A 27,095-nucleotide genomic window follows, 5' to 3' on the forward strand; every position below is an offset into this window, starting at 1 on the left:
ATTCCTCCATTAAATTTTACCTATAGCACTTCAGGACATGAAAATACATTGTTATGTTTACACTATACACTGAAATGCTGAAAATGTGTTCTTTAATACATGGTTCTTGGTCTTATATTGCTTCATTTTAGCCTGGGAAATTAAATGAACATTTAGTTTAGACTCTCATAATGGTTTCAATTTTATAGTGATATGTGGCACTATGTAATGTAATCAAGGAAAGCTGCAGTCCATGAAATTCCTAAGAAAACAACAATGAACAATTGCAAATCACAGAGCTCAGCACTGCCAAAACAAAAGAGAAATGAGGCACTAAAGCAGTCAAATGTCACATAAGAATCCTGGTCAGAGCAAGACCTTTAATGTGCTCATCTCTGACACTTGGAGATGAAGGAAAACGATAAAAGTAACTGCATATGTTTGTACTGTTTCCATATGCAGAATTCTAAGGCTGTTTAAATACACCTGAAAGAAGATAATTCATGCTTTCAAAAACTGTACCACACTGAAATGTAAGAGAAAATCATAAAACAAGAGGAGCACCTGAGAGAGAAGTGGGGAAGTGGCAGAACTGGATAAGTAATGCACAAACGTGGAAAAGATTAAGTGCCAGCATTGCAGAAAATACTGGGAGGGTTCTGGGAGCAAAACTGCAAACCAGAAATATCTCCATTAATATTGAAACCTTCATTTCCAGATCTTTCAGCCTCCTGGCTCCCAGTTTCATTGTCCCAGTTCTTTCTTCTCAGTACTATGTCTATCTATACTACATTTGATAATCATGGTCAGTTCAGCTGTAAGTTCACCAGTGCAAGTGGCTTATTTGTTTTTTGATCAGTTCAGCTGTTCCTGCACTGCAGTTTGCCAGTCTTGAACTTGATCTCTGCAATGATTTCACTCTCCTTTTACCTTTCCATGCAAATCCCATCATGTGCATCTCAGATGACTTTTTGAACTCTGCACTAACATCTCTTTTTTATCTTGTCAAAGCAACTGAGACAAAGAGTAGCCTAAACCAACTGACTTGCAATTCTGTATGAAGAGAGTTAGATGATCCAACTTTTATCCTTCTTGTCATGGGATTGTGTACCCTTCACAGTTGCAAGGACTTTTACATTTTTCCCAAACAATGGAGAGTGTTGTTTATTATAATTTGACTTCTTTACCTTTCATTGCCTACATTATTTCCAGAGGAAGCAATAATATCCCCAGGTAAGATCTTACCCTCATATCAATGGGGTTGGTTTGGTTTTTTTTAATTCATGAGTGGCTTTCAGTGATGCCCTATCTGTGTACCACTTCAACAAATCATTTCGGTGATAATGCACTAACAATTTTCTCAGCCATTCTTGATGCCCGTCACTCACAGGAAAGTGGTTTGCTGGGAGCAGGTACACCAAGGAAACTGGGGAAGATGTGAATTCTGAGTGTTGTGTTTAAGGCTGTGTTTGACTATGATCTCAAGAAATCAATGAAAGCCGATGTCACAGTCATGAATACACTAGCCTTCAATTTCCAATAACTTAAATAGCATAAAGACAATTCTTAACATTAAAATCAGTAACCTGAGTTTTCAAAAAGAAGTATTTGCCATGGTGTAAAAGGACTGAACTAATGATTTAAATTGACTGCTTGCACAGATGACTTTTAGATAAAGCCTTCTAAGAAGCATATTATTTCCATGCATGGCAATTTACATGTGAAATTTCCATTAGTGATAATGGCAGTGGCACGTATAAATCTCCAGTTCCCTTTAACATTAATTGCAGTCATCTGTGTAAGTACTTGGATTTTCAATGACATTATACCCGTGGCTCTACAAAGTCAGAAGGCATCACAGCCTGGAGAGGATAAACATTAAACACTGTCATTACTGGTGGCAGGTAATAACTAAAATCTGTATCTGCACCTTTGTTGAAATATAGCATCACATAAATTTGAAAAAATACTAACGAAATACGTTTGCCTAATTTGCCAGGCTCTTAAAATAAAACTAGCTGACAGAATTCTGAATTAAGCTGATTATAATTTTAAACATGCTCTGCTAATACTTTGAAAGTTACTAATTTACCATTTATTTTAATAGGTCTGTAGAATCCACTTTAGACTTTTCTAAGTCTTCAAGAGGCAATGTTTGATTTCTTGTAGTACAGGTTTTTGTGTGAACTTTCAGAGCAGCTTTTGAAAACCATAAGTGAACCAACAGAGCAACTCCTGGGATTTTTAAGAGTTCAAAAAGGCTTCATGTTAGATGCCAAGAGACTGAGCAGAAATGACCTGAAGGAAATTTCAGTTGAACAAATGCATTGAAACTGAATCTTAGATGTATCTGTTAATTTATCAAAACTTGTAGTTGTCAAATCATCTCTTATGAAAAATCACAAAGTGATATTTAAAAGAAAATAAATCAAAATTTCAATTGATATCTTTACATAAGCATTTTATGAAATGTGTTTTTTTATTTAGCATTAATTTTAAATTACATTCACTTTGAATCAGATAAGGAAGCAGTATCTAATTATGATACAAACAGTAACAAGAAGTTATCTGTTTGCATACAGTGTCTGACAGCCAAGAGGCCTCATCCTACCCAAGTTTCCAGGAACAAACAGTGAAGGCAGAGTGCTTTTACAGTGCAAATAGGAATTAAAACCAAATTAATTATTTGCAAAACCAAAGAAACAACAAAAAAAAATCTTCAGAATCTTGTGTAAGCTCATACTATAATAAATTGACATGTTGCTGAGGTGTTTCTTAGAATTGAAGGAATTAATAACACTGTAACCGCTCAAACAAAATGCAAAACAAGACTTGTTTCAATCTTCATAATAAAATCCTCAAACTAAAAAATAGAGGATGATTGGAATTATTTTGGATGATGTGTGACAAAAATGTCAGCTGTGCTTTGAACTAATTGAAATTGGGCCTTACGTACACTTGTAATTTATTATCAATACTTCAATTCTGAAATGCTCTGTTAGCAAAATGTTACTAAGATGAAATTCTTCTCATGTAAGGCTAAAGGTTTAACTGTTATTTAATAATCCCAAATATCTAGAATTATTACCTGATAGTGCCTATTTCTCCCTGTTGACTCTAAGAGAATCTTGAGCAAGTATCTCAGAATTTGACAGCAATTTTTGGATGTCAATCACTAGACAAGAGAACTGCCACCCTTCTTTTACACCTAACATCCATCAGCAGAATTATTATTTTATAAATAGTTATTCTAGTCCTCCTGGGGCATAGAAAGAAACCAGAGAAAGTCAGTCTGGGTTCTTCAGTTGTCTTTAACTACATCTAAATTTAACTTCTGCCAGCAGCTCCACGTTGGTCAGAGATAACTCATCAGACCTCTGACAGAGCCATGCTGGCAAGTTTTGCAGCACACCTATCTTTAGATTTGCCTTAGCGTTGAGTTAAATTGCATCAGCAGTCACAGCTCCCTGGAGGCTGATTCACAAAATTGGGATTACCTAACTGTGGTTAAAGGTGCAGCTTCTGTGTCTCTCACAGTCTGCTCTACAGAAATACCTGGAGGAGAAGGGGGATAATTTAAACTTTTCATCACAAGTGAGAGTCCTCAGCAGCCCTTTTTCAGCTATGACAGGCATTTGTGAGAATGGTGCACCGTGAGCTGGGACAGTGTTACAGCAGTGATGGTGATGTGTGAGGCAGCACAGTGAGACTCAGGTAGTGTTTATGGGCTTTTTTTAACCAATATTTTCCAGGAAATATATTTTGTTTTCCTTCCTGTTTCCCTCCACACCTAACTTTTTGTTTTAAAGCACTACAAAGTATTAAATCTCTGCACTACAAGCCAGCCAATATCTAAATAATTCTACAAATTTTTCTCATTTCAAACATTTAAGCATTTTATCACTATTTTAGGATTGCAAAGTAAAATAGAAAGTAGTACTCATTTGTCACTGTTCTGTTTAGAATGCATCTATTAGTTGTGAAGTAGAATTAATTATCTGCTAGCTATCTGTTTTTTCAATACTGGCATGAAATGTAGATGGAGATAAATTTATGTACTTGACACACTATAACCACTTCAGTATCCTATCAACTGGCTGGAGGAGTAGGTAGGGATTTTTACAATTTAAAAGGTAGAATTGCATTTCCTACTTTCATAAGTTACATCAAGTAGATGTGTAGTGGGATTCACAGAAAGTGACAGAGAAGACTGGATTTTTTCAGGGGGAGAAAAAGATCAAATCTGTAACTGATTAAATATTTCCTCCCAATAGACTAAAAAATTGTAAAGTTGAAGGTGGTTTTCTTTTTTTTTTTTTTCTTCCACACAGTAAGAGATGGTAAAATATAAGATGTTCTTGACAAGTGTAAATGGATGGAAAGATGGAATTCTGGTTTTGAGTCACTGCAATGATTCTACCTATTTCCCTCAGGGTTTAAAACAATTAATTGAAAATGTAACCATTTATATAATTTTCCACCTTCACATCTGATTGAGAATATGTAAATTTCTACTGGAAATATGGAAATATTACAATTGTCTAAATCTGTTTAGCTGTTCAAACACAATCATGTGTTTAAGAAAAAAACTCCCGAAATTCCCCTGACTAATATATAGGATGGAATCCACAAGATCATCCAATTTCAACATCAAATATTGTGGTTTTGCCTTACTGCCTCATTAGGTTTCAGATGATCTTTTTTCTTTTCTTATTCTATGACTGAAGTGTTAAATTCTTAATGAAATTATCCATTATTTTTATAGCTGGCTCTTTGGTTAAATATCTGACCCAGATTTTTTTATATAATTAACAGATCAACAGGTTTGAGAGACAAAGACTTTTCTTGGAAACATAAATGCTTCTTTATAAGTGCAGTGTACTAAACAGGGCTTTTGGATTATTTGTTTTGTCTGATTTTTTTTTTTAATTTTTTTTTTTAATTTTTTTGTACCATTACCTGAAAAATAGATGTCAATATTAGAGCTGTGAAATCTGAAATGCCTTTTTTTTTAGCTTCCTACACTGAAGAAGTCAAACATCCATTTAGGGCTTTCCTTATAAACCATATGAAAATACTGAAAAGTCATACAATTCCAGAATTCAGTTAACAGAATTAAGGATGCTCAGCAAGCAGCATACCTAGATCTTGTCCTGGCTCTTCTGAATTTTATTGTGCTTATTGTCTTCACTATATTTTCTTAGGGTTATAAAAGAAGTGCTGCAAATGTGTCTTCCAAGAGGGTTTCAGTATTGCTGTCGAGGGTCTCTAATAGATTGTTTTTATCTAGCCAATAATTTTGGAACATGCAATCTGAAGTACAGTGCTGTGGCACTGTGAAGGCCATTTGGAATTCAAGATGCTTCACAAATGGCAACATTTATAAAGTGTGATTGCATCCAGTGATATTCACCACAAATGAGCTTGCTCAGTACTCTTCCCGTTATAATTTAAAGTCCCCTTCTAGCCTCTGAGGATATATATGAGTTACAATTTATTCAAAATTCAGAAATACTGCAGATGGATTGCAGACTCCCATAAAAACATTAACTACAACTACATATATTGTAGATATATCACATTCTGGATTAAATAAATTGAGAATTTACTGCGGCTTACACAGAAAAAAATGCACAGTCTATTAAATAAGCCATATTCCAAATCAGATACATAACCTATCTAATCAGATACTTAATATATTGAATCAAAATCACTGCACCTGCTACATCAAATGCATCACAGACTGAATGAAACGTACCATCCAAAGACCATATCGATATTAAACTAAATCATGTTGAACTGCTACCTAATTTAGTAAATTAAATAAATTGAGCCAATACAGTAGTCACTGAACCCAGCATACAGATCATAAACAAACACAAAGCTTAGAGGTTTTGGAAGAGCTTGCCATGCATTGCCAGTTAGGTCTCTGTATCTTTACTTTTATCTTTTAATGGAGATTGTCTTCCAGAGCCTCAGAAAATCAATTTTTAATCACTGAATAAACACCTGGCAATTTAGGTCTCACACTTGAACAAGAACTGCTGTCATTCCTAGACATCCAATGCCTTCAAAATTATATAATTAATAGTAAATCAGAGATTCATGAAATTGCAACTAAAGATATTCCCTGAGAAAGTCTAAAGAAAATATCCCATTTTGGCTGGTTTTCCTCAATCCAGTTCTTACAAGAAAGTCATAATGATAAGCAACAAGGTGAGTACAAGATGAGAAAAGAAAAATCTTATTTCTGAGACATTTTTAAATAAATAAGGCTTAAGGCCAGATATCAAGTTTAGTGTGACACAGACCAGAACTCATTCTTCTAATAATTTTTCAAAGGCCAAGTATTCTCAAAAAAACATTAATTAAAGCTAAGTAGTAAAGCATTGGACTTCCTACATTCAATTTAATCAGAGTTTTGTCAATTAGATTGCTTTAGAACAGTAAGTTCATATGTTTTATCTTAATTAATACAACATATCATTTTATAATAAGTAGTATTGAAGACAAATGCAAATGAATATAGACATTTTGTGATATATTCAATAGTCTTCAATTATAAAAGAAAAGTTAATATTGATTTGCTTTTTCCCCTTTTATATTTTTTTTTATTTTTTGAAAGGCTTGCTTCATAAAAGAGACAGTTGTGATTCCAAATGTCTTGTCAGTACTTCTGCTGCAAACTCAAGAGAAGGCACCATTGCCAAGGTCTAATATATAATTGTATCCATTTTGGAGAGAAGCTGAGCTTATATACAGAGTAAATCTGTGGGTTTAAAATAATTATTTTAAAAACTCTATGCAAGCACATAAAGCAAAATGAACTAATTAAGGTTTATGATTGCTACACAAAAATATTTTAATTGATACTTTGTGTTTTGTTTAAGCTAATGTTTAATACTCTCTAAATCCTGATGTAAGCATCATGTTGACACTCAGGTTCACACAGAAACTCCTACCTTTTATGAATACAGTTGAAGTTCTGATCTCCTGGGAGACCCATCCATTCAGTAAAGAGGTTGGACTCTATGATCTTAAAGGTCTTTTCCAACCCAGTTGATTCTGTGAGGAACACATTTAGCTGGGAGCTCTGGATATCTGTTTCCTCTGAGCTGCAAACCTATAAAGTTATTCTTTCTATCTCACAATAAATATTTAACTTCTGTTTTGTTGAAATGGAACAATTGCAGACAAGAGATACAGGAAAGATTAGAACATTTATAATTTTATCTCATGTTCCCTTCCTGTACCTCTAAGTGTTAATATCCATGGAAAAACATAAAATCTTCCCCAAATTCTCTCAGCCCCTGAGAAGGAAATGATGCTGTTTCTCATTAAACATTTTCAGTGCTTACCTAAAAAAGCAAGGTGGTGTTCTCTGAAAGCATTAACAAATCCTGAGGTGTCAATACATGGACAGATAGAAACTCTGCAGAAACCTTTTATTTTTAATTCTCTTTGCCCCCTGAACAGGGGGACCAGCTGGAGACTTACACCCACTAAGGCATCATCTATAACTCAAACCAGCAATCAATACCAAAAGGAGATGTTTGATGAAAACTTCTCTTGCTTTCTCAGCTTCAGTCCCCTTAACCCACACTGAGAAGTTAAAGTAAGAAAGAAGAACACTATTGATGTAAAGGGCAAAGCAAGGGATGAAAAAGCCATGTCAGAATTAGAAAAGGTAAACTTCTTTTTACAGAGCTCTTCAATACAGTGGATTGAACTCAACAATCCTGTAATTCTCTAAATTAGACTGCTTTCATGTAAGGCTCAGAGTTGCTGTGTTTTGAAGAAAATACATTTGCATCCTTTAGAGACATTCAGCACTGCTTTAGAAAGCCATCTAGGGAAAGGTCAATGGAGTGAACACTGGCTTGCCTATAACCTTTCATTTCTAATGAAATGCTCTACAGACTCCCGAGGGGAAAACAGCTTGCAGAGCTCCTATAAATTTTATTTCAAAAATCAAGTTCCCACACAACACATTTAGAGAAGCTTTTTAACTCTGCTGCCCACCACCTTTCAGGAAAATCAGTAACCTTTAGCTCTCATCTTGTCTGTGCCTTAATAGCCAAGGAGGGACATGTTTAAATTCAGCCCTGTTTTTCAAAATTGTATTTCTGAACAATGAATTTGCTGTAGGTTACTGAGGGGTATAAAGTCTTTCAGGATAGAGGGACTGTCATGTTTGCAGTTCTCCTAGAAATATACTGGCTATTTTTACATATAGCAGGAGAAAAAGTAAGGCTGATCTCAAAACTCAATGCACAAAGCAGAACCCTGTGTATAACCCCGCTTTTATGGGTGTTTCCTTTAGCTCAGAGGCCCCATTCCAGAGGATGTCACTGAAAATGTGGTGTTACCAATAACTGCAGCTGAAATTGAGTGAAAGGCTTAATTGTGTTGCCTTGTTAGTAGATTGAATTCAAAGAGGTGTTATCAGTTCCTTTCCCCAGACTTATTAGATGAAAGTGAGTAACATGGGACAGGGCAAGCATTCCAGCACGGAGCAGGGACAGCAAACAGGAAGTAGTTTTGTATCAGGATCAGACTCTGTAAGTGAAATATGACTTTAAGGGGACAAAAGTTTGTCAAGAAGTCAAATTATGTTAGTTCACACAGCATTAAATGTCCAAGAGCTTAATTTAGCAGATGAGCTGCTCTGATAAATCTGTTCCCTCTTCATGCCAGATTAACAAGAAAAGGATAAAAAAATTCCATTAAAGAGAGGAATAGCAGGATATTTTTGATAAGGAGTTTCTAATTGTGCATCATGAAAACCATAATGCAGCCATAATGGAAAGTTCACAGTCAGGTTACAAGGAAGTACACGTACCTGAATTTATTTTTTGAAACTTTTAAACTGCAACCACATAAACCCCATGATAAATCAAATGCATGACAATACCCGTTAACGATAAAGGGTGTCAAACCTCTCAAAAGTTCTAAAAATATGTAGAAACTTTATCATATATATGCTTAATATTATATGTCATTCTCACTAATACTTATGAACAAGGAGTCCAGGATTCACTGAGAGTTACAGAAGGAAGAATTCTGGATATTAACTGTCATGCCAATGTTTTAGGACATATGGCATACCTGTTTTATTTTATTTTAGGCTGACCTGAAAAATACTTGTTTAAAGTCTGAAAAAAACCCCACCAAATTCCTTAGGGAGCCATTAAAACCATGACTTACATAATTCCAATCATATCTTCCTCTTATACAGATATCTATATATACTTGAGTATATATAGATATGTGTGTGTTACTTAAGGTGAGATTTGGAAAGGCTAAATCTTTTCTTTGTTGGGCTTAAACCAAAAGCAGAAGTTTGTGACTGGCTTTCAAGTTTCACAGAGACTTCATTCAAATCAAATTTGGTCAGATATCACACTGTGGTGGGATTTCATGCTGGCATCATCCACCCTGGCAAGGCCAGAGGACCAAGCCTGTGGGTTGGGAGGTCCAATGGACAAAGCATTTAACACAATGAGTAAGAGAATTAGGGCTGTGCTCTGATATCAGACAGTTTCAGACCAAAATAAAGAATTATTTCCTTATTTTCCTGTGAATCAGCCCTTACTGGAGCCACCCGCTTACAGGCAGCAGCTGCAACATTCCCAGTAAATACAGCACAGTGAGCTGCTCTCCAAATCACCCAATTTAGAGCACTTTGTGGTCTGCTCTTTTCATACTTCCAGACATTATTAGATAGAGCCTATCTGCTTAGCTCACAGAAACAGGAGCACTGAATGCAACAAAGAAAAAATGGCCTTGAAAAAATAACTTGACATTTTGACTTTCCCCCTAGAAATAATTGGAGTCATCTTTAATTTCACCCAGGCTGAAGAGATACTATATTAAATACTGGAGTGCTCTGTTACAGTGGTCTGGAAGAAATGCAGACTTACATTTTGCTTTTTCTTGCTTTTTTAACTACTTACATAAGAACTTGAGATTGGACATTGGGCATTTAAACCTTTTGCTGCAGAGTTATTTGGTAGCCACATTTTCTACTTTTATGGATAACAGTCTTAAACCACATCTAAATAAAATAAAAAATTATAAATATTACTTAAAAATAGAAATACATTTTAACCAGAAGCTAATCAAAACTTGTTGTAAGGCATTTTGCAGATCCTTTGGGAAAGCTGCAGCATGGTTCATTAACACAGGATGGGGAAAACAATCTGTATTTGAATTTATTTGATGCCAAGATTTTAATCAGAGAGGAGAGCTTCTTCTTACTTTATTAAAATGCCACAAAAAATAAAGGAGTATTAAAAAATTTGGTCTAGAGATACACATTTATCTATTGAAATAAATGAATCTGTCTTTCGATTGCTAACCACCCTGTGATCTGCTTTTACTATTTGAAACAGCATAATCTACTTTAGAGAATTAGTTAAAAAAAAAGAAAAAAAGGGAAAAATATTCTAAGGTACATCATGATTGAGAATAAAAATTTATTTGTAGGCAAATGATGTGCAGGCACACAGAAATAATTTTATTCCAGGAAAATAAAATTTTCACATTTTGCTCCTGAACCCCTAGATGGGCAGGTAAATTAATGGTCAATGTTTCAACCCACATAGACACCTGCTAAAAAAAAATTAACTAAATTTATTCTCAATGTGAAAAGCAGAAGAAAGCATGACTGAAATTAATTTTACATGGAATATTAGTTCTACACAGAATATCAAGCCATCTCTACATAGGCATGGCTTTAAGTAATTAGGCTCAAGTTCTAATCAACTCCTCTGAATTTTCTTCATATCTCATCACCTTGCTATATCTTTTTTTTCTTTTCTTCCTCTGTTACAAACAGTTGCTAGCCTTACCAGTGGCCTTTAACAATGGAAGGAATTTATGCACGATGGTTTGAATAAGTTCTTAGAGAAATGATGCAGACTGTGAGGGGTACCCAAACCTCAGGGCTGAGAAATGGGGCTTGTTAGCAGCTGAGTCATTGCCTGTGAGAAATGAAATGCCAGCAGCTGTTTGGGGAACTTTTGCACAAACAGAGCCCCGAGATCTGGAGCTCTTCCAGGTCAGGATACAGAACCTGGCTACTTCTCTGTTTATTTCCCACAGAGTACCAAGATTAAGGCTCATTCCTTGCAGATTTAGCATAAATACTTATCAGCAGCTTTGCTGAAGTTCTGCAGGTGCTTTGGGGGGATTTTATTTTTTTTTTTTTAGACTTAGAGAATAACATGTAAATACATTCTTGTTTCTTTGAACATCCTGTTTATACTGATAGCACTAAACAAGATTTTATGCATCTCTCTCATTTCCTGATAAATTATGTTTATTCTGATAAGCTGGAAACTTCCATACTTTCTTAGTCCTGCTTTTTTTTTTTTTTTTTTCCATTTTCCCAACTACCATGGCATTCTGAGAGACAGGGTGAAGCACTTGGGTCATCACACCTTAAAAAGCACAGGTGCCATATGAAAATTTAAGGTGAAAATAGTGAAGGAGATGTTGAAATTCCTTTCTTACTGAACCTGCCATCATGTGGGCTCACGTGCAAAGCATCAAATATAAGAGCCAAAATTTCAACCCTTGCTTAGGCACTGACCATGTGTGATGCTGGGTAATCTCACTGGGCCTCAGCTACAAAGCCTCACGTATCCTCATGTCATGAAACATTTTGAAAAATAGAGTGAAAATCAAAATAAAATTGCTGTTATCATTAAACTTATTTCCTCTGCTACATGCTTCCAAAAGGCATAGGAATGAGAGGAATATTTCGTTTCCCTCCTGAAAACTCAAAGATAAGTTATGAGACTGAAAGGTAACCAGCATCTTCTGATCCTTGGAGTGGATCTGTACCAAAAAAGAAAAAAAAAAAAACACACACACACACACACACACAAAAAAAAAAAAAAAACAAACCTTGACTGGGAAAAAAAAAAATAAAAAGATGTATTTTTCTCTTTTGATAGAAAACCATCAATCAATCAATCTGTGGTTTGTCTGAGTTATTTTCTACTATTGAGAAAACCCCATATTCTTTATTAACTGCTGGATTCCACCTATGTGCAGGAAAAAGGCCCCATTATACTGCTTCCATGTTACTTTTGCATCATCCCCCTTCTCACTGGCAGCATTCTCCCATTTCACAGAGTCCTACAGAGAGAAATTACTCCTTCTATGTATTTAAATAGTAGAATTCCAACATCAAAACAAAAGGTGTGATACAGAAAACGCGTTGGTATTCTTGGCATTTGATTTTCATTCAGGTGTATCTGCCTATTAAAAGAATTGTCAGACAACTTCCTGGTTTCAGAAACCTCTGTCTAAATCATCTCTGGCATTTCCCACTAAACTTTTCAGTAGGAGTTTGAAATACATCACCCTGTTATTTAATCCTGACTCTCCAAAGAATTTTCTTATTAGCATTTGAAAGAATCCCTTACCTTTAAAGAAACCTTTACAGCCACAGTTCTGAAAATGCATAACACATCTCCCTTGGAACATTTATTTCTGTCACAAAGATGAGTAGATATCATGTATCTCACTGAGGAAGTTACAGTCCTTCCCTCCGTATTTCCAGACATTGGAAGTACAAAGGATGGATAGCGGCAGTTGCCTTTCTTGCAGTGCTTACAGATTTTCTCCAGCTTGAACAAATCCTTTTGGTCCCCTTTTCCAGTTTCTCTGCACTGTAACTAGAAGGCATGGGAAGAACTTCACTCTATACAGTCCTACTCATTATAAGGATGAATGAAGCTGAAATTGAAATCTGACTTTCTCAAAATGTACCATGCATAAAAGAAGTATATTTTTGAATATCTGGAAATGAGAAAATCACAGGCTGGAAATTAATTTTGTGTTAAATAAGAGTTGGACTGTCCTAATAAATAGGAGTCAAATAAAACCAGGAATAGAACACATTGCATGTTTGTCAAAACCAGAAAACCTGCTAGGCTGTATTAGAACTGTTATTAAGACTGTCAAAGTCTGTTTGGAATAACACAATGAGGTGTCATGACAATTCCCATTCCGGTTTCTTCAGATGCCATAAGAAATATAAAATCAGACAATATTTAAATATGGGACAAAATTTGTTTCCATGGGGAAGCAGGATATTTATATGGCACTAGATCACTAAATATTGTCTCTTTTGCAGTTTTTGCATTAACTGTAGCCCAAAACAGTGTGGGGTATTTATTGATAAACCTGGCAGAAAAGTGTACATTTGCCACAGAGAATGTTTCCCTGGTTGCAAAAAAAAAAAAAAAAAAAAAAAAAAAAAAGTTTCTATTGATATAAAAATATTGCCCAAACTCTTAAAAAAATCAAACAATGACAACAAAAAATTCAAAACAAGGCCACATATTTCCTTTTGTCCCATGAATGGGTAGAAATTGAATCAGGGTCAGAAACTCAGTTTATGAAAAAAAGGCTTCACTTGCAGAGGCTGGTCTTGAATGGAAATGGTTTTATTTGAGGGATGTAGCATGGTGTAAGGTATTATTAGGATTGATTGCCTCCATATACATCAATAACCTTGATTTGAGAAAATGTGTTGAACTATAATGAAACCTAAAATGGAAGAAGACAATCGATATGAAAGGCAGAAAGCAAAACATATAACATATATATATAAATAAACATAATATATTGAAGAAAGCAGAAACATGGACAGCTGTATCCTTTATACGAGCATTATATAACCTCATTAAATATTTTTTACAGACTTTGCTATAAACAATGTTAGGAATTTGATGTTTCTTATGGCAGAGATGTCTTTTTATTTGTATACTAGAACATGGACGTCAAAAGCAAAATAAAACTTACTAGACCGGCTTGTTGGATTCCAATAATATTCCCTTATATCACTGTAATTTGATATAAAAGCCAGGAGGGACAATTACACTGTTATTGCAGTCCCCATTTCATTTCTCCAGCAAAGCCTGTTATTTATTTACCACCTTCTCATTGGGCTGTTTTCAGGCCCACATCCCCAGTTAAATATAACCCTTTCTGCTTTTGGTGACTGATAGGATATTTCACAGCTATCAGTGAGGCACCTGTGACTCCTTCACTGTTAAAAACGAACTTTCCTGACAAAAGAAGCAAACAACAAGTGATACATATTCAAAGTACTAACACTTTCTGGCAGATAGTTTGGATGCTCTTCCAACTACCATCTAAAAGTTATGGAAAATGTTAAAGAGCATTTTGTCTACCAAGATTTTCTGGGCAAGAGCATTCAATAGAGAGCACTGTGTGCAGAAAACTTCACTGTGTTATTTTTTGAGTAGTACAAATCGTTAGCAAAATCTAAGTTTTAATTACCTTTGAGATTTCCAGCACTGATTTGGCAGATCTCTCCCTGTTTTCATCACAGCAGGGAAACACAAAGCAGCCTAATAAAGACAGGTAGGCATAATTGTTCATTACACATTACAGCTTTTAGAGGGGATTTCACTTGCTGCTGAAGGGTTGAGACAAGCTTACACTACAAGAAAAATCTTAAATTAACAAATTCTCTCGTATCTGGAAACAGCAGTATGAATGTGAAGGCACTCTAAGGTAGTGCTCCCCTAAATTCTGACTTCCAGGGTTATCAGACCACTCTGTTGTGGCTACCAGCTTTGACACTGACAGTGGAACATCAAAAAAATTGTCTGAAACCAACAGGGAGAACAAAGAATGTTACTGGTATCAGCATGATTCTTCCTGGCTGCTGTTAAACAATAGGAGAGGCTTGGCAGCTGCTGGGCAAGAGATGGGATATTTTTTCTAATAATCTAATATATCTGTTAATTTTTAAAATATCAACAGAGGCATCAGATCAAGTCTGTTTATATTGAAACTGCATGAAAACCCTGAACTCTTTCCCTATAAAGAAAAAATAGCTGAATAAAACAATTCTGTTTAGAGACATTAATAAATGCAAACTCAAAAAGCAATCTCTTCCTAAAGGCATCAGTCAGTTTTGTGTGGAAATAATTCATTTTCTTCTGGAAGAAATAGATGATTTGACTATTTTAATTAACAGCATTAACTCAAAGAAGTATTAAAAAAGAGAACAGAGAACCAGAACTGAAATGGAATCATTATGTCTATAGAAGAAGATTAGAAGCCAAAGTGTTAGAAATTTGTAAGACAAATTTGCAGTGGGTGATGATCAGAGTATATTTGGGAGAAAAGGGGAGAACAGAGCAGGAAAGGGAAATGGAATATTTATGGAATGATGGAAAAATGAACTTAAATGGAACAAAATAATCAGCCCAGTCAATGATCTGCTAAATTTAACTTCAAATGGAATCCTTTTCCTTTATACTCATAGTCTTTTAGACTTTATTTATTGGTACTATAATGTATTTCAGGCTATCACCCTAAAAAGGAGGTGCAAAAAAAATTAAATCTAATAAGAGCAAGCATGAAAGAAAGTGGTTGATATCTGTGTGGTGTGGCTAAAAGACTGTTGTTAAATAAGGACTAAGAGGATGGCAAAGAGTGCTGCATGGGTTTGACTGGCACAATCACAAGATTTTATACAGACACAGGTTCAGGATCCCACCCTATTTGTGCTAACAAACAGCAAATGGAGCAAGTTTTCTCTGAAGCACTAAGTCTCTTTTATTTCCTCTTCTTTATACTGATCAATGTTAATTCTGAAGTTTTCTGCCAGCTCACCACCAAGACACCTGCAGTGTTTTTGCAGCAGGTAAGATAATGACAGGTAAAAATAACATCAGGTATTTCTCTATCTGATAAATATGGTCACAAGGATACTTTTATTCTCTTCAAGTAGATCCCCTTCAGTTGGAAGCTGGTGCCATGTAATCACACAACTTTTAAGTGAGACATGGTAATGGCCTCTGTGCACTCTGCTTGTCCATCACAATGAATTTCTGACTGCTGCATGAGGATAAGCCAGAATTCATAAAATGAAGACACACATTTGAAAAAAAAAAAAAAAAAAAAAAAAAAAGAAAAAAAGCCATGGATTTCTGTCATGCATGTTTTAGATTAAGGAAGTTTTTCTCTTGTGTTATTTATATTTTCTTTCATGTTTCTACTTCTTTTATTCACATGTGAATTGTATGCATACAGTACTAAAATAAGAAGATGCAGAAAGTTATTAAAAAGTTGAAGAAAAAATCCATTATGCAAACAGAAATTAACTTTAAATAATCCCAAAAAATATTTACAGTTTAGATGCAAATGGCTAACATACCTATTTTCTTACTTGTGTATATACAATTTATATAACTGTATAAATCTTAGTACATAAAAAACTTTTAAGAGCATCTCTCTCTTTTATCATTTAAATATTACAGCCCATTCCAAAATCTCTGGATTTTGGGCACTACTCATAAATATGTACACACACAGAGTTTTCTAGCACTGAAATAGAATGTTCCCAGCAAATAAAATGTTCCTTGCAGCAAAGCCTCTGCTTGGTCTGCCCATGGGCAGCAGGAAGTACATAATAATGTCTCACCCTTACTTTCATTGTGTCCATGAGGAGAATAAGAGCAGTCATTTCCATTTTCAGAGAATTTTGTTGCTTTAGCACACAGCTATGTGTACATTAAAATATGTACTCCTTTTCTAGTAACTCCCCCAAATCCTCTTATTTTAGTGAAAGTGACACATAGACATGAAATATCAAAACATTTCTTATATTTCTCTAAATAAAATTTCTATAAAGGATTCTTCATTTTCTGGTATTTTTCTCACAGGCAGTAATATAAAAAAATGGTAAATAACCCAGAAAACATTGTTCAAAGATTGATCATTAACAGAAGCTATAATACTTCATGTCATTACATATTAGCCTCTTAGAAAAGTTATTTCAGCCATTAGCAAAAATATTCCTTACAAAATCTCAGGAGTCAGCATTCTCTACAACATCTGCATTTTCACCACTTAAGACATCTTTCATTAGAGCCCAGCTCTAATTATTTTATTCCTTGCTCAACACTTGAGTAGGTAAACATCTTTTAACAAGTCAGATGAAAAGCTTTGTACATATCATTAGATTTTCTAAAAAAATTATTTTTAGTTGTAAATTTAAGCCCTCAGTTAAAAAAAATATATTTGAGATGTTTGGTTGTTACTATTATTTCCATAACCTGATGCCCCAACATGCCCAAGATTATACTTACAAGCAAAGTATAAACTTATGCTTTCTTTCACTTTAATATTCTGCCATTCTTATCACTCTATTTCCCATAAAATTACCAGGAGTACTTAAACAAGAATATTAATAAATAGTAAAAATAAAGAAGGGTTGCTTTATATTATTGCTGTCTCTAGTCCCAGCATTTTGGACTATGTTACTGAGTCTAGTGATAAATTTTTTATAGCTATGATTATATCTTCAGTAAAACAAAATTGATGTACTTTTTATTTGGTCTATAAAAATGCATAGAAGGAATGGAAAAAAAACTTCATCTGGTTTAGTGCTAAGGCCAGGAATTTAAGGATTGTATCTCCTACGAGCCACCCTAACTACATAAACTGAGAACAGGCAAGTGAAAATCTGGGGGATTTTTTTTTGAACATGAACAGACAGTTTGTATTAGCCTGTCTGTGATTGTGTCAGCTAGGTGAGAAAAGGAAAATGGCAGTTTCCAAACATGGTTTAAAACAATGCCCTTCTTTATTAGAAGAAGAAATTTCGGCTGAATAGAAGCATCTTGGAATAAGAAGTTGATTTTTCCTGGATATATGCAGATTTCATATAGCATGTCAACTATATACACTTTAACTCATTTTTCAGCATAAGTACAATAGAACTGTGCTGTGACTATATTCACTTGATCGCAGAAATTTCAAAGATAGGAGGCACTCCATGCCTGGATAGCCAACAGGCTTTCAGGTGTCTAATGTTCATATGTAAATCAGTTCAGGGGAGACAGTGGTGTTTTATGACATTTATTCATTTTTAACTCAGGAACAAAAATCAAGTATATTTATTCTCTTCAATTAGGACTGATAGAAACATTTCTATTGCAGCACATTTCTAAAAATCCATCCTGAAACAGGTGGATACTGAATCCTGCCATAAGACATGCTGTTAGAGTAACATTTTGCTGAACCTTCACATATTTCAGGTTTTACAGGGAATTCAGTAAATCTGGCAATGACAATCTTTCCATCCAAGTCACCTATGCTGCCAGAAATCCCAAAAGATCATTGCAGCTATGATTTGCATGGCTATCCCTGACCCAGCATGAGCTAGCAGTGAAACTCACTGACCCATCCCAAGGAATGTAAACAAGCTTTATAATTATGTCAGACTTATAGAAAGATGACTTTATGGGCAAGGGCTGTTTGTCTTACCAGAAACCCTGGAGTGTCTGTAGCACAGTATTTTATGTGTCAAAATCTGCACATGTCAATATGTGATAGAAAAAATGGAGAGGAGGAAGGGTAAGAAGAAGCTGTGGGTGAAGATCAGAATGTTGGCATTCTGTGAGTTGAGCAGTGAATTAAGACCTTCTGAAGATGCAATCTGAGAGATAACAGAGATCACTCGTTCTCCTTTTGTCAGTACCTTTCTTTTCTAGGAGTGAGTCTCACCAATCTGCAGCCCCTACACAGATCCAGTATGCAATAGAGAAACTTATGCACCATTTTAAGTGGCAGACCACAGGCATGAGATGAGCAGAAGGTATTATATGCCTGGATTTTGCTTACATTTGGAAAGAAATTCTGCCTATGAAGGAAAAAGCAGCTGTTCTTCAACAGGGTGAGCTTATGTGTGGTGGTCTGGAGAGGAAAAGGACTTTGTTACTGATGGCTTATTTATGTTCATTTATTTTTAAATGGCAGCTGTCTGAAGCTGCTCAGTGTTTGGAGCGTGAAATTAAGTCTCAGGAGAGATGGATTAGATGATAGAATGCCAGGGAGTCAATCAAAAGTTCACATTATAAGTGGTTTACCCTATAAGCTCTGAGAACTTATCAAAGCTTCCCAGCATGTCATTTGCTAGTTGCAATTGTTTTTAAAATCCTGCATAAAAAATATATATATATACATATATATATATATATATTTAAAAGAGATAGCTAGAGAGATAGAGATCAGTATATATATATATAGATATGTAGGTGATATATAGATATGAAATATTCCTTTCATATAACTGGCATGCATGCAGTATGAATACTCAGGACTATGGTGTATTTCATGTAAAGACAGTATTGCTTTCTTCTTTCCTGATGAAAATATTTAATAAAGACAAAAATACCATATAAACCACTGAAATGCCAAATATCATCTTGCACCCTATGCATTTGTCATAAATTCTTGCCTGATATGCAATCCTTTTTCCAGTAACTCTATTATAGTGCCCTCCACTCTTTCTATTATATTATCTTGAAATAAAGTCTTAAATGATACTAGTCTTTTTGGAAGGAACAGGGAAAGAGGGACATTCTAATTAAATGTACTCGTTGTCGATGGCAATTCAACATTCTCACTTCCATAACTCCACTAAAATAGTTCCGATGAAACATGATTCTTAATAATCAGAGACACAAGAGCACCATAGAGCTGAGGTTTAATATTATTCTTTGACTTCACACTGTTGGGGAATACTTTTTCCCCCTGAAATATATTTAATAAAGCAATAGCAATCAAACTGCTATAGTAAACTAATAGATATAATGAAACTCTTTTAGCACCCAGAAACTCCTAAGAGTGCAAGGAGACCATACATTAATTTAGAATCAATTCTTTCATTAATTCATTGCATTCCTCTTCGGTAATTCTCACATGCAGTCACAGTGCGGCACACATAAAAGCAACGGGTGAGAAAACAGGGGGATCATTTAAGATATTATTTTATATACAGGGAGGAGTTGTTGATCTTTAGGAAGGCATCATAAATATCACTTCTGATACCTCCATTTCCCTCCCTTTTTCTATTTGAAGCTTTATATGCCCCCAGATGCTCTCTTTAGGGGTAGGGTGGGGGTTGGCTCTCACTGGGAAGCACTGCAGGAGGGATGATCTGTCAGCAGTTTAGCTGACCAGTTCTGGGGTTTAATGGGAAATGCAGTGGTGGGATCCTCCTGTCAGCAGGGGCAAGAGCCTGGAAGTCTACGAGGAGATATCATCAGTTATTGCAGACTCAGCCCAGCGACTCCATCCTCACATAAAGAAGGAGAACAAGTTTCCTGGCCCTGCAGGAAAAATAACCACATATGAGGAAATGCTGAAGTTTACATTTGTGCATTTTTGGAATATTATTAGTTATTGGCAATTAAAGAATATGTTTGAACAGAATTACCTTCTGACTCTTACAGAGAAGCATCTTTATTGGATCCAGCAGGACCACCAACTCATATATGTTGTTGTAAGTGGGATTTTTATCTCATTTGATCTGAATAGAGCTACAACCCGTGAAGGAACCAGAACCCTTCAGCAAAAGCTCTTTCTCTCAGGAGAGAGCCCTGAAGCGACTTCTCTTGGTCAAGTGCTGCTCTAATTGCTCTACCTGACCCCTGAAAAACATCACATTTTGATCATGGCTTTCAGGGCATGCTGAAGGCCAGCTGCTCCTGCTGGTGCTGGCTGAGGAGGGAGTTAGTTTCCATTAATAATTAAACATTTCTTCTCCAGCAGTGCCGATCATTCTTATTTGGGGGTGAAGGGAGGAAGATTTCTCCAATCCCCCAGCTTAGTCTGATGCAAAGTTTGATCCCTGACTTTGTGTGTTTCATTAGCAGACTGGGAGATCATGATTCACATAGCTCTAGTCCCAAAAAGTTCTGCATTTACTATTTGATGCATTGATCCTTTCACTTAATAGCTAGCCCTTAAGCCATAATAACTTACAGATATATGCATTTATTCTACAATACTCTGAAAGGCCTTTTTAAATATTCATTTTATTCTGCTAAATAAGCAGCCCTCCTTTCCAGGAGGCCTGTGATTAACGCTCCTTTCATCCATCACCACTGTACACTGCCTTTGGGAAAGCCTGATCTGCTCGCCGCTCCAAAAAATGTAACTTGAACCAGAACTTATTTTCCCTGCTTCTGCTACTGCCAAGTTTCAGGACTTTAGGCAAACCACTTGACCTTGCTGCATCTCACTTTCCTCTCCATTAAAATGAGGATAGTGCCTAGCTTCATAAAGCATGTCAGTTCTACAGATTAAAATGAAATGCTATGGATGGGCTTAGTACAATGATTCTATACACCATGGAAATTTCATCCTTTAAGACGATGCCAATGACAAAGCTGTCAAGCCAAAACTGCTCCTGGCAGCCAGAATCTTATATCAGCACTATGGCCCAGTGCCATCAGCAGGGCCATAAGTGAGGGAAGGGATGCATTTATTCAGCTCACTTGACAGGATCATCATCGGTAACTGGACTACCACGCTTCTTTTTCCCTTTTTTCAAATGAGCACAGAGTATAACCCAGTCTTAATTTATACAGGTAACACAAGGAAGTACAGGAGGTGCATGGAGAATTCTCTATTAAAAAGCAAGTTGGCAGTGCAACAGTTTGTTCAGCAATAGTTCTAATAATAGTTCCAATTTAATGCTGGTTTAAAATGGTGACCCGCCTATTTGGCTAACTATTCTGAACACTGTGAGATAATTATTTCTAAGTGGCAAAAGTTTAATTGTATATTAAATTAATGAGTAAAAGGCTTCTTACTGCTGTTTAATAAGTATGAAGAAAATACACTTAACTTTTCATATACTGTAGTCAAATTACATAAGCAATAAGTGCACATTAGATGTTGTATTTATTACATCAAATCTGTGAACACTGCTAATACATTAACATTTAAAAAGGTAGCCCATGGCAAGTCAATTTCACAGCAATTAAAACTGAAAAACTGGTAATTGACATTTGATAAGTGTGTTAATTGATATCAAACTTGCAATAGCTAACATGTTAAATGTCAATTAAATCCATGTGTTTTTACAATTAGAATTTATTAATAAAGAATCTAATTACAAAATGTTGGTTATGTCAGTTTATGTTAATTATGCAACAACCACGTTTATAGTTGAAAAGTTTCTTCAGTCATCAACAACATTTTAAAAGTTTCCCTATTTTTTAACATTTTGCATTGCATATGTTGGTTTTTTTTTTCTGTTTTAGGCGTAATGGAGGGGAGGGAAGTAGATTAAAAGGGTAGAACCACTGGTCCAATCTTTTCTATAGTTTTGAAAGAATACGTTGTGAATATGTTATATATTAAATTGGGTAAGGATTCAATAAAGCCAGGAAATTAATTTTTCTTACTGTTCAGTAAAAGACTGAAGGCATCAGCCAGAACCATGAGCCACAGTGCAGAAAGCGGTCAACTAAGAGAAATTAATGTAGGGAGAGAGAGAGCATCAGGCACCACAGACAGGGAATGACCCAGAGAAAAGGTGAAGGAGAAGGCTAAAAAAAATGTTTTAAGTCCTCAAGGCACATAGAAGGAATTAAGAGAATTACAAGAAGGGAAAAGAAGTTGGAGAAAATGAAAGAAGAAAGAAAAAGTAAGAAATCAGATTTCTATTTCTTTTTCATGTAAATACTTTGAATTAGTAAAAAGAGAACTCAAAGCAAAAAAGACAGCAATTTTTTTTACTGATACTCTCAATTGCAAATTATAGTGATGTTTATAAAAGTTCATATTAACAGTTCAAATTCAGTAAAAATAAGTTTTCTTTAATTCTCATGATTTTTATATTTTTAGCTTCAAATTTTGCCTACTGGTTTGGAATTTGAATAGACACTCCTTTGTGTGTTTTAAGATCACCACCACCAGAGGTTCCCTTACCTAACAGAATTAAAATTGGTCTTGTTTGTTTGGTCAGAACACGTGTTTCAATTGTCACTTCTTCTACTGCAAATTCTATGGCTTACTTTGCTTTTAATTTGACACTAATAGGGGAAAATTGGTTTTATTTCCCAGCTTGTCACATGTTCATCTCCATTTGGGACAACATACAATGCTGCCTCCCTTCATTGTGAGAATGAAAATTAGGTTTACACTAAAGCAAGATTTTGTCTGGAAAGAATGTTTTGGCCTGACAATATCTTGTAATTGAATTCTTAGAGAGAGAGGGGAATGTTGAGCTGAAGGTATTTAAAAATTAACTTCCTTTGAAGTCTGAAGTGCAACTCCGTTTGGTACCTTTAAATTAAAATTGATCTAGCAAAGCAGAGTGGAAGGTGTTTATTTTATTTCTTTTTTTTTTTTTTTTAAGGAAAGTTTTATCTCTTTGCCAGCCAAATTTAAAATTCGTGAAAGAAGGTTTACTTTAAAATTCTTACAGAACTGCAGCACCCTTCATGAAAGAAAGGCAAGAAGACAGGATTTGGAGGGAAAAAATGTAAAAGAAGAAAAAAATGAGAGGAAGTGGTAAAAAGCTGTTGTGTAAGCATACACAAGTAGAGTTTGTAGTATTTGTTTATATACCTGTTTAGTAGAACCCCATGTCTTTGGCACACAGTTCTTCTGTAGCTGTGCATCTCATGTACTCTAAGCCAAAATATTTAACAGTGGCTTTTCCCCAACAACATGACAGAATCACCAGCTTCTTAGTGGGTTACAATTCCCACATGGCTCTGTTTGATTTATTCTGGTGCTCTAACTGTGCCTCTCAGGTTTAGAGATTCTTTCCAGCTTGGCTGTAAGTGGCTGTGTTGCTTTGCTCATACCGTGTTTCCTTGCATGTCCACATGACCACAACAGACAGAACAAGAAAATCTCTGCATGTCTTTGCTCTGAGAGAGGTCAGCACAAATATATTTATATATATAAAGTTACAGAAGAGATCATTACCTCAGAAATCTTTATTTAAGAATGGCTAGACATCCTTGACTTATAACCACATGAATATTAGTATTGTCAACAAATCTCAAACCCCTTGCTCTTCTTTCATTCTTATTTCTGGCATTGCCTGCAAATCCCAGAAGGTGTGAACTGTCCACTAGGGAAGGGATGAACATAGGAATGTGGGGATGCAAAGCATACCTCATGTTATACCATGCCATAATGGTCCAATGTGCTGAAAGATTTGAATATGTTTTAAAAGCATTAAAAAACAAAACAAAACAAAACAAAACATGCTTCTCAAAAGGTAATGGCAAACACTGTGAAAGTTGGAGTCACAGTTCATTACAAGAAAAAAATCCTCCTAAAATTCCCTCTGAAAAAGATTCCTTGTTGCCCAGAGGTCATAGCATCTGGCTGGCAAAAGGTTTTTTATTTAATTCAGGTATTATTCTTCTAGCCTATACAGATACTGCCCAGCCATTTTCTGGCTCTCATGCTTCTAAGTGGGATGAACTGTCATAAAGAAAGAGCTCCTGAAACAGAGAAAAAGTGAGCCTGTAGCCTTGGGCTTTCTGATCTGTATGAGTGATGCAAAACCCAGTTACCAGCCCTACTGGGCTCTTGCTCTTGAGTTAAGAACAAATCTTCTCACAAGTGTCCCTTTAAACAGTTCCTCCTTCACACTCATATCATCCTGTGAAAACCAACGTGACAGAAATCAGCATTTTCCTAATTATATGTTCATGGAATATCTCTGGTCAGGACTAGACAGTTCCATCTGAAGATTAAATCCTCAGCTTTGATTCCTGTGCAGCTCTGTGGTGCTTCAATAACCAGATTTTTGGGGCCACTCTTGCATGAACAAGGCTGGAGGAAACCTTCAAAGCTCCTTTATATGGCTTTTCAAGTATCCTCATAAATTCTGCTTCTGATAGTAATACACTTGAGATACTAAGCTTCTCCACAGATCTAAAATTCCATCTTATATACTACAAGGTAAGACATAATAAATCAGAGAATGTTACAGCTGTTAGCTGTGGAATTCCAGTGAAAATGCAGACCCACTAGATTCAAGTAGTTATTTCCATTTAGGAATAATTTCATGTCACTTAAAATATACGGCTTTTAAAAGTTAATTTTTAATTCTGCTCGTATATTAATATTATGGGTGATACTAACACCAGTATTGATTTCTCAACCAGTACTTGAGAATCTCTGTCAATAAAAAAGATATTTTTAGCACAGACTTTGAGATTATGTCCAGGTTTATTTATTTCTTAGCTTGGATATCTCTCTGTCCACATATATGTCACCTAAATCTTGAAGACTTTCTGAATAACAGCTAAAGGAAACAACCTTTCATCTTCTAGTGCATAGATGCAGGTTTCATCCAAGATATTGTCACCCATTTTCAGTCATTGCCCTCGTTTCAGTGACTTTGGTACCAGGACCCAGGTGTTGATGCTAAACCTGACATCCTAATCTCCTCTGGCTGCATGACACATGTTTCTGCATCCTTTCCTTTCCAAGGATGGAAGGTAAATCATCTTTCTTGCTTCCAAGATCCTTCAGCAACAATTCTCAGTTCTGTTGAGGGTTAAGAATGAAAACAACGGATTTTAAAATATTTTCTATTATGTTAAAGAGGAGGTAGAAAACAGGAATTATAAGATCCATTAATGTATCATCAATTTTAGATATAATTAATTTCCTTCAAAATTTTATTATTTTTATTTTTAGATCTATTCTTTTCAGTGACAGAAAAGTAGAAATAGTTTCTTTTTTCTTTTTTTTTTCTTTCTATCTCCAAGCTTTTTAGAATAATTTTGTTCAGTTTAATAAAGTTGTTCAAAATATCTGCAGCATTATTAGGCCCAGCATTTAAAGAATTCAAATGAATCTTCAAAGTGCTCAGCTTATGAGATTTGCAAAATTAACTTTGTACTTACAGTATGCAACAAAATACAGAGCTGATAGGTATTTTCCAAATGAATGGAGTTAATTTCTAGCATTAAACATTATGTATCCTGTCTCAGATAACTTTAGTTTTCCTGAGGATGGGTTCTGTAATAGAGACAGATTTCCCAGCCATTACCTCTAAAGAAAAATATCAGACACTACTTGATAAACTGCGTATTGTCAACCTGCTCACTTCAATATCTACCTGGCTTTGAGATGTGAATTTTGAAGGACAGATCCTATTTGCACAAATGCAAGTCTTGTTCTACTTAGAAGCCTTTCTTGAAGGTTTCCAGGGTCATCTTCTCATCCTTTCAGTTTTGACTGAAAGGAAAAAAAGAACGAAAGGATCTTTGAAAACATAACTTTCTGCTTTGTAATTAGAGAACTTGGTTTTCTAACACATCATGTCTGATGTGTAATGGCTTTTTGATGTGGAAGCCCCCTCTTCTTTTATCTCAACACAGAGCAATTTTATGTAGAGATTGAGGGTTGGGCATTTTGGCTTTTTCTTTACACATGTGACATTCTGACTCTTTGTAAATCAAGAAAGTAAAATTTAATTCCTTATTAGCTGCTGATGAGAGTGAGGATATTCTTTTTCATTATTTTTCACATTGATTTTTTATTCACTTTTGGTTTTTTTCTTCTTATTTCTCCCATCTCCTTCAGACAGCTTTTAAAACACAGTGTTGGCATTATTCACAATCAAAACATGAAAATATCCTACATTTCTAAGCATCTGGTTCTTTCATCGAATAGTATTCTACTCAATTCCTGAATCTAAATAACACAAGTAATAAAGTCAAAAGTAGCACAGAAGTAAATTTTATAAAGTAACACACTTTCTGGTGTTTACTGGGTAGATATCCTTTTTTATCATCTTTTACACCTGCCAAATACAGGATGCTATATTGCCCTGCATCCATAAGCACACTTACAAAATCATATCAGCTTCTATTTAAACTTTCATTTTTACCCACAAAATTATGCTGGAGGGAGACAGATTTTCATGAGTGGATAAAAGCATAAATTTAAGGAAGAATTTTTAAAACACAAATGCATCATTTAATATCCAGATCCATTATTATTAAGGTTGAAGATGTTGAGAAACCAGAGTGAGATTGCATTTTGGGGCAATATGTGGTCACATGTTGGATAGGCCAATATCTGGTTTTGTACTTTAAGTTAATTATATCAAGGAATTAAGGTGGCAGGATGGTAACTGAAACTGCAAAGAACATAGTCAATATACAGACCTTCATCTTCAGTTAAGCAATTTATTGGAATAAAAGCAGGACACATGGATATAATTAGGAGTCTTATTTTTCGCGTTTCATATTTACACTTTTGAAAGATGTTAAAGGTTT

This window comes from Catharus ustulatus, chromosome 5 (genome assembly GCF_009819885.2).
Source record: "Catharus ustulatus isolate bCatUst1 chromosome 5, bCatUst1.pri.v2, whole genome shotgun sequence".
Classification (NCBI taxonomy): domain Eukaryota; kingdom Metazoa; phylum Chordata; class Aves; order Passeriformes; family Turdidae; genus Catharus; species Catharus ustulatus.